The sequence below is a fragment of the Mesocricetus auratus genome, unplaced genomic scaffold, assembly GCF_017639785.1.
Source record: "Mesocricetus auratus isolate SY011 unplaced genomic scaffold, BCM_Maur_2.0 Super-Scaffold_6723, whole genome shotgun sequence".
NCBI lineage: Eukaryota > Metazoa > Chordata > Mammalia > Rodentia > Cricetidae > Mesocricetus > Mesocricetus auratus.
In genome coordinates this window covers 6558660-6568516 of record NW_024429183.1, presented here as the reverse complement: position 1 = coordinate 6568516, position 9857 = coordinate 6558660, and positions in this window count along the sequence as shown.

Below are 9857 nucleotides of genomic sequence, written 5' to 3'. Positions count from 1 at the left end.
GTCTGCTATCACAATGAAATGTTCTCCTTTTTTTTTTTTTTTTTTTTTTTTTTTTGGTTTTTCAAGACAGGGTTTCTCTCTGGCTTTGGAGGCTGTCCTGGAACTAAACCTTGTAGACCAGGCTGGCCTCGAACTCACAGAGATCCACCTGCCTCTGCCTCCCGAGTGTTGGGATTAAAGGAAACGTTTTCCTTTATAAAAGAGTTGCTGTGGTCATGGTGTCTCTTCACAGTAATAGACACCCTAACTAAGACAGTGCCTAAATCTCCATACCCAGCAATGGGTAATCTCACTCCTGGAAATATATGTTGTTGTTGTTGTTGTTGTTAATTATTGTTTATGTGCATTGGTGTTTTGCCTGTGAGGGTGTCAGGTCCCCTGGAACTGAAATTACAGACAGTTGTGAGCTGCCTTGTGGGTGCTGGGAATCGAACCCAGATCCCCTGGAAGAGCAGTGCTCTTATTGCTGAGCCATCTCTCCAGCCCCTAGAAATGTATCTTAAGGAAGCCATTCATCTTCTCAGTGGGGGGGTACCCTCCTTTGTTGACGCTTCATTACTTACATGGAGTCACCACCCCCCAGGAGAGGAGGTAATTAATTACTTCAACATAGTTGGCAATCTACTGAGAAGCTCCTGAGAGTAGCTTCAACACCTTCAGTGACTCAAGTCAGGTAACACAGATGAGGAATGAACTAGGAGGGACATCTCAGGTGTTAGCCAAGCCTATGCCTATCAGGCAAAGAGTTCCCGGTACTATGAAAGACAATTAAGTCCCTGAAACAGGAGACACTCAGGCACACATGAGGAGGATGTCTCCTGAGGCCCGCAGGCCCCACAGAAATAACACCCTGCCTTCCGGGCCCCAGGTGTGGTCATCAAAAACGACAAAAGTATGACAGCATAAAAAGGCTCCTGGTGCCTGGATGTGGCTGGCTTAGCTGATAGAGTGCCTGCCTAGCTCACCATGAATCCCTGGGTTCTGCCCCCACATGAAACTGGGCATGATGTCACATGTCTATAATCACAGGACTTGGGAAGTGGGGGCAGGAGGATCAGAAGTTCAAGGTCTTCCTTTGCTACATAGTAAGTTTGAGGCCAGCCTGGGCTACTTACTACATAAGACCCTGTCTCAAAAAAAGTTTGGTGTGTGTGTTAGACTTAGCCTGTGTGGGGAGGTCAGAGGACAACCTGTGGGAGTCAGTACTTTCCTTCCATCATGTGGGTCCCAGGATTGAATTCAGGCTGCCAGGCTTGGCATTGGATGCCTTTACCCTTTTCCCTATTTCTCTGACTCTGCACAAAGTAAGTATTTCTTTCTTTCTTTTTTTTCTCCGAGACAGGGTTTTTCTGTATTGTTTTGGAGCCTGTCCTGGAACTCATTCTGTAGACCAGGCTGGCCTCAAACTCACAGAGATCCGCCTGCCTCTGACCCCCGAGTGCTGGGATTAAAGATTTGCGCTGCCAATGCCTGGTGCAAAATGAGTATTTCATAGCAACATTGGTTATAGTCAACCAGAGACCAAGGAGTCCATTTTTTTTTTTTTTTTTTTGCTGCTTGCTAAGCCTTACCTGTCCAGTTAGTCCTCGGAAGGGCCTGCCAGTCCTGAGCTCCTGAAGGTGGCAAAGCAGGGCTGTTGCAGTGGGAACCCATGCACCAGGGAAACTACCGTGGCAGAGCCCCAACAGAGGCAGGACTCCTAGCTTTCTCTAGGACTCCAGATGGTGAGGTCACCATAGAGAACCCCAAAAATGCAGGACGAGATAGGAGATGTACCAATGCATGTCATCAGGGAGAGAGCTAACAGCAGGTGGTCTCTGGGGTCTGAGGCAGATGGAGCAGGAATAAGGTGAGCCTCCCTAGGTGACTGTCATCACCGGCAGGTGAGAAATACACAGGTTGCTGGCATACCCCCGGTGAAACTGGAGGAAAAGACAGGAGATTAATGGGGGTTGTTCTGAGCCAGGATGCCAGGCACTTTGAGCCTCCTATTGCTACCCATTACCTAGATGATGTTGGTAATTTTCCTTCTCCCCACTTGTGAGATTCAATATCCCATCTGCAAAGTAGAAGGGATGAACCAGAGAGCCCTCCTCCTGGTCTCTTCCCCTGCAAAGCTAGTGTTCCGTATCAATGACTACTCTATGAGGGGAAATGAAGGGAGCTTGAGTGCTGTTTAGATGTATTGATGGTGTCCATGTTTGATTGGTGATATCTGCCCTAGCTGTAGACTAGGAGAGTCAGTTTCCCTCACTTTAACCAAGACCCAGAGCTTCTGAAACACAACCAACACTCATGGTAGATTTGGCAAATTGACCTTCAGGAAAAAGTAGCTTAAAGCTTTTTTTTTTTTTTTTTTGGTTTTTCGAGACAGGGTTTCTCTGTGGCTTTGGATACTGTCCTGGAACTCACTTTGTAGACCAGGCTGGCCTCGAACTCACAGAGATCCGCCTGCCTCTGCCTCCCGAGTGCTGGGATTAAAGGCGTGCGCCACCAAAGCCCGGCTTAAAGCTTTTAGCCAAATGAAAGAGAAAAATGAATTAATATAGGAAGAAAGTTGGGTTAGAGAGATGGCTCACTGGTTAAGAACATTTGCTGTTCTTGCAGAGGATCTAAGTTCAGTTCACAGCATCCATATTAGGTGACTCACAGCTCTAGGGGATCCAACGCCTTCCTCTAGCCTCTGTGAGTACTGTGTTCACATGTACATACCCACACATATGCACACTTAAAAATATTTTAAAAATGACTGGAGAGATGGCTCAGAGGTTAAGAGCACTGACTGTTCTTCCAGGGGTCCTGAGTTCAATTCCCAGCAACCACGTGGTGGCTCACAACCATCTGTAATGAGATCTAGTGCCCTCTTCTGGCCTGCAGGCATACATGCAGACAGAACACTGTATACATAATACATAAATAAATCTTAAAAAATATATTTAAAAAAAGCTGGGCAGTGGTGATGCACACCTTTAATCCCAGCACTTAGGAATTAGAGGCAGGTGGATCTCTGAGTTTGAGACCAGCTCTGATCTACAGAGCAAGATCCAGGACAGCCAGAGCAACACAGAGAAACCCTTTCTCAAAAAACAAGCAAACAACAACAACAACAACAACAACAACAACAACAAAAGCAGGAAATAAAGAAAGAGCCGGGCGTTGGTGGCGCACGCCTTTAATCCCAGCACTCAGGAGGCAGGGGCAGGCGGATCTCTGTGAGTTCGAGGCCAGCCTGGTCTACAGAGCGAATTCCAGGACAGCCTCCAAAGCCACAGAGAACGCTGTCTCGAAAAACCAAAAAAAAAAAAAAAAAAAAAAAAAAAAAAAGAAAGGAGGAAAGAAAGAAAGAAACTGGGACTGAAGAATGGCTCAGTGGTTAAGACGGCTTGCTGCTTTATCAAGAGGGCCAGAGATCTGATCCTAGCACCCATGTGGGTGCCACACAAATGTCCAGAACTCCAGACTCAAGAGACCTAAGAAGCTTTCTGTCCCCCCCCACCACGTTTTTAAATCTTTAGAAATAAACTACTATGTGACTGACTAACTGGTTCAGGCCCTAGCAACCTGTCAGTTACCACTGCTGTTCTAAATTCATGGGGTCACTATTTCCCATGCTGAGTGAAATCCAGTAGTTTATTGTGAGCTGTTCAGGTTCAGTGCCTTTAAAATTGTCCGGAGAAACCGGAGCATGGTGAAGACTACAGACAATGGCTGACCATCTGGACAAAGCCTTCTAGTGCTGAACCAGGAATTGAGTCGCCTTCTGCCAAGGTCATCCCTGTGAGCCTAGTGAATCATGACTATGTCCTGTGAATATTCTAACATGAGACTGAGGATGGTAGGGCAGACTTGTGTCCATGCCTGTTCCAGGGTGGGGGTGGGTAATGTGTCCTGTCTCGGGTGGAGAGAGAATCTAGGAGGGAGGTATCTCAGACTGGGAAATAGCTGGGGGCTTCGGGCTCCGTTTCCCACTGAACTATGCCCATGTCCAGGAGTCCTAACCCCCAGCACCTCTGAATGTGACCTTATTTGGAAGTGGGCCGCTGCAGATGAAGTCGTGCTGGGTGGGGAGGAATCTCTAGAAAAAGAGGAAGCTGAAGCGTGGACACAGAGGGAGAGTGCCTTGACTCTGAAGGCAGAGATGGGGGGAGGCTTCTGTATAGGCCAGCGCTGCTAGCAGAGGCCTGGGGCAGACCCCTCCAGGGGTGGAATTATGCCACAGAGACCTGGATGTCAGGCCTCCAGTATCTGTAACAAGGGCTTTCTGTCGTTTAGGGTGTCCTCACACCGCAGTCCAAAGTCGTCTGTTAGAGGAACTTCAGGAAGGTCCTGGAGATGAGGACAGGTGGGGGAAGGCAAGAGTTGTGGCCTTCTTGGAGCCTAGGTGACCTAAGTCTCAGGGGCCAGGCTGGGTGGAAATAAGCAGGTGCAACTGGTTTCTTACCGGGGTGCCTGGGCATGGGGACCGCTTTGTGGAAACAGACCCGAATCTGACCAAAGCAAGGTACCAGCACAGACTTGAAGGGGACAGGAAAGGGACAAGGAGAAGAAGAGTGTGAGGCCCTGCCCTAGGTGGAGTTCTTCTCTAAGTCTGGCTTGTCTATCTCCTCTTCCTCCAAGTACCCCATGTGCAACACCCCATCTCTCTCTCCCCTTCTCCCCCATCTCTTTCCTCCATTTCTCCCATCTCCCTCCCCAGGTCTCTCCCCCATCTCCTCATCTCCCCCCATCTCCTTCCTCCTTACCCCTCTCCCCTCATCTCTCCCCCATCTCTCCCCACCTCTCTTGATTCAGGGTCTCATGTATCTCAGGATGACATAGAACCCCGATCCTTGTGCTTCCCCTCCTGACTGCTGGGATTACAGGCAGGCAGTGCTGGGGGTTGAACCCATGGCTTTGCACGTGCAAGGCAAGCCCCCTACCAGCCAAGCTACATGTGCAACCCATGCTGTGATGTCTTTAATTGTCTCTTGATGTGCTTTGACCCCAAGTGGTCTTGGCTGTGGCTCTAAGTGATCTGAAGCCAAATTATGTGTCACCAGGCTTCATGAGACTACTGCAGCCTCTTCCCTAATTCCTGGTCTAAATGAAAAAAGCAAGGATGGCCAGAAAAAAAACTGTTTTCCATTGTCTTCTGTGAAATGTCAGATCTATAATTCTCCCACCATCCTCATGGTTTTTTTGATAACAACATTTACTTTATTCGTTTTTAAATTTTTGAGACAAGGACTCATGTAGTCCATGGTGGACTCAATCTCGGAACCAAAGATGACCCTAGACTCCTGATCATCCCACCTCTTCCTCCCAAGTGCTAAAATGACAGGCACATATGCCTCCAAGGCCTGGTTATATGGAGTTCCAAATCTCACAAGTACTATGTAGGGCCTTTCCTGACTGAGCTACGTCCCACTCAATCTTTTCCTCTCACTTTGAAAGACAAATTAGAAAATAAAAGATTGAAGTTATAATAAGGTGATCTGGTGTGGTTTTTATGAGAATGGTTCTGAGACCAGATTGGTCCACCTCAAGCTGTTTAAGCTTGTTTTTGCCTCAGTTTCCTCATCTGCACAATGGACATACTTTTCTTTTAGTGGAGACTAATTTAAATGAATGAATATGATTTACAAAACTGCCTGGTACATGGTAGTTACTATGCCAGTCTGAGTTAGTACTACTAACACAATGGCCAAATGTGGTGGCATCTCAGCACTTGAGAGGTACAAGCAGGTACCACTCTGGGTTACAGAGGGGGACCCTGTGCATTAGTCACTTTCCAGTTGCTGGGACAAACTACCCCACCAAGGAAGCTTAAGGAAGGAGAGGTTTATTGTGACTCACAGCTGAGAGTCCCGTCTATCAAGGCATGTAGTACACGGTGAGAGAGGTGTGTAGCAGCTGCTTACACAGTTTCCACAGCCAGGGAGGGAGGGAGGGAGGGAGGGAGGGAGGGAGGGAGGGAGGGAGGGAGGGAGAGAGAGAGAGAGAGACAGAGACAGAGAGAGGAGACAGAGAGAGGAGACAGAGAGAGGAGAGAGAAGAGATAAGAGAGAGGAGAGAGAAGGGGGGAGGAGAGAGATATCTCAGTTTACCTTTTCCTTCTTTTTTTTAAGATTTGTTCCGTTGTTTTTGTTTGTTTCTTAAGATTTATTTCTTTATTATGTGTATAACATTCTGCCTCCATGTATTCCTGCAGGCCAGAAGAGGGCACAAAATCTCATTATAGATGGTTGTAAGTCACCATGTAGTTGCTGGGAATTGAACTCAAGATCTCAGGAAGAGCAGTCAGTGCTCTTAACCTCTGAGCCATCTCTCCAGCCCCGTACCTTTTCCTTCTTACTCAGTCCACATCTTAGCCTATAGGATGTTGCCCCCACATTCAGGACCAATCTCCCCTGTTCACTGGATCTAGGAACTCTCTCACAGACTTGCTCAGGACTCTATCTCCTGGGTAATTGTAAGTGCTCTTAAGTTGGCGATCAAGATTAACTCTCTTAAGCCAGGCAGTGGTGGCACATGTCTTTAATCCTAGCACTTGGGAAGCAGAGGTAGGTGGATCAATGTGAGTTCAAGGCCAACCTGGTCTACAGAGTGAAAATGAAACAAAGAATACCTCTCTCTCTCTCTCTCTCTCTCTCTCTCTCTCTCTCTCACAGACACACACACACACACAGACACAGGCACACACACAGAGAAAAAGAGAGAATACATCTCCAACCTCTCTCTACACACAGAGAGAGAGAGAGAGAGAGAGAGAGAGAGAGAGAGAGAGAGAGAGAGAGAGAGAGAGAGCAGAGTCCAGAGGACAGTCACACCAACCATGCTTGCACAATGTGTCTCATACATAGGCTGGAGTGGGTATTTCCTCCAAGCAGGGCCAAGCAAATCCTTCCCTTGGAACTGGGCCAAAAGTACCCTAGGTCAGTTTGAACTCTCCTGTAGAATGCCAAGGCCACACTGCTGGGAAGGCCAGTCTGACAAGGAGACAGAGGAAGGACCCGGGATCATTGGTTCTGGCCATTGAGGCTCTGTGAGACACCTCAGTGTGTTGTAAACCACGCCTTCCCTTTGTTAAAGCTGCTCTGATTGGTTTCTGTTGTACTGAGGGCCACTACCTCTGGGACTTGCCTTCTCCGTGGTTCTGGACATTGCCCTGCATTCCCGGAGCTACAAGCAAATGTTACTCTTTTCCCTGTCGCTGGGCATATGGGGACAGCTCCATGTTTATGAAGATGAAGGAGAGCAGGACTTGAGACCCTCCACACATTTGTTAAGCCCTGACTTCCACCTAAGCCTTGTTCTGAACACCTAACCACATTGTCTCTGGCCAAGGAGAGCCTGGTTTCAGAGACATGAAAAGACTGGTTGGTGCTACCCAGCTAAGGGTGGGCCTCACTGTCTTCCAAAGTTCTTGCTCTCCACGTCTCCTCAATGGTCTTCCTTCACTTTCTTGAGTGCCTTAGCTTCTTTTTCCTAAAGTACCCCAGGCTGGCCTCAAATTTCCTATATAGCTGAGGTTGATCTTGAACTCCTGATCCATCTGCGTTCACTTCCTGAGTGCTGAGACTATAGGCATGCACTTCTACACCACGTTTACAAAAATACTTGGAAGTCAAACCTACAGCTTCATGCATGGCAGGCAAACAAAGTGATATCTCCAGTCTTAGCCTCTGCTGCTGCTTCTGCTTCTCTTCCTCCTCCTCCTCCTCCTCCTCCTCCTCCTCCTCCTCCTCCTCCTCCTCCTCCTCCTCCTCCCCCTCCTCCTCCTCCTCCTCCTCCTCCCCCTCCTCCTCCTCCCCTTCCCTCCTCCTCCCCCTCCGTTTTTCAAGATAGGGCTTCTCTGTGTATCCTTGGCTGTCCTGGAATTCATCCGTACACCAGGCTCGCCTCAAACTCTTGAAGATCTGCCCGTCTCTACCGTCTCCTGCCTCCCGCCCAGTGCCTCAGCCTCTTCATATGCAAACTGAGTTTGTATTGTTACCCTCGCTCATCCCAAAACTGTCTCCAGGGGTTGGTGAAGGAGTGGGGGTGAGTCTGGAAGAGCGGAACACTCTCTCAAGCACACATCATAGCCCTCAAACCTTCCTTTCCTTGCCTCTTAGCAACTGACTCAGAGCGGATGGCGGTGGAAAGAAAGGAGGTCACACGTAAATTGGTCAATTTGAGCAGCGTCATAGAGAAGGCTGGTGTGGGAGAGAGATGCAATTAATATGAGACGCAGACACGTTTTTCTTTTCCCTTTCCTTTTTTCTGTTTTCTGTTTTGTTTTTCGAGACAGGTTTTTTTTTGTTTTGTTTTTTTTTGTTTTTTGTTTTTTTTGGTTTAACAGCTCTGGCTGTCCTGGAACTTTCTCTGTTGACCAGGCCGCCCTCAAACTCCTGAAGATCCACCTGCTTCTGCCTCCAGAGTGCTGGGATTAAAGGTGTCCACCATCACTGCCCAGCCAGGTTCTTCTTTAAGCAATAAACTAAAAGATCCATGATTTTCTACTCTGTGACTGGGCCAGGAATCAGCATGCCTGGGGTTGGAGAGATGGCTCAGCAGTTAAAAGTAGTAGCTGTGCTCCCGAAGGACCCGGGGTTCAATTCCCAGCGCTTACAACTGTCTGTAACTCCAGGGAATCCAAAATACCAATGCACATAAGTTTAAAATATCATTAATTAAAAAAAAAAGAATCACCAGGCATGGTGGCTGATGCCTTTAATTCCAGCACTTGGTTCAGAGGCAGGTGGATCTCTGTGAGTTCTGGGACAGCCTGGTGTACTAAGTTCCAGGACAATCAAAGGTAGATAAGGAGACCCTGTTTAAATAAAAATTAACAGTGCCTGGTGTTTGTACTCTGTGTTCATGAAATACCTGAGGAGTTAAGAAAATAGAGTAAAAGTAAGGAAAAGAAAAAGGAGGGGGAGAGAGGGAGGGAAGGATTCTCATCTATGAATAGACTAGCCACTACCCAGAAGAACTGATGCATCTCAATCCCAATGTAGCTGTTGGTTCTTTTCTGTTGAGGGCTTTTGAGAAACAGGGAGCCCATCTGTAGTAATGGAAGGTAGATCAGGCATTGCTTAGGTCAGCTGCATAGGGGCAGAGAAACTTTCCTGGTGTGTCAGGCACTCTATATCTGTATTATGGTCACATGACTGAGGAGTCACCCAAATTTAACCTCCTCTTTCAAATGAGTGTGGTTTGTTGAATATAAAATTCCACTTCAAGGACTGGGGGTGTAAAGCCCGAGGTTCAATCCACAGTGCCAAGAGTAAAATAAACAAAACACTTCAGTAACATCTACGTTTCTCCTATTTTAATTATGTGTGTAAGTGTGTGCATCTGTGTGTGTGCAAGTGTGTGTCTCTGTGTGTGTCTGTGTGCACATGCATGAGTGCACATGCGTGCAGGTGCCCTCAGAGGTCAGAGGCTTCAGATCCCCTTGGAGCTGGAGTTGCAGGCAGTTGTGAGCAGCTGATGTGTATCTGAGATTTGAACTCAGGTCTTCTGCATGACTAGTACATGCTCTTGACCCCTGAACCATCTCCCCAGCCCTTCTATTTTCTATTTCATTCACTCCTTTTTTGGGAATACAATCTCACTGTGGAGCACAAACTAGCTTTGTCCTTGAAATTCTCCCACCTCAGCCTCCAAAGGGCTGGGATTATAGGTATGTGCCACCAAGCCTGACTGAATAACACTGATTTAAAAGGGGGAAAAAGCCAGGCGTTGGTGGCGCACGCCTTTAATCCCAGCACTCGGGAGGCAGAGGCAGGTGGATCTCTGTGAGTTCGAGGCCAGCCTGGTCTACAGAGTGAGTTCCAGGACAGCCTCCAAAGCTACAGAGAAACCCTCTCTCGAAAAACCAAACTAACTAA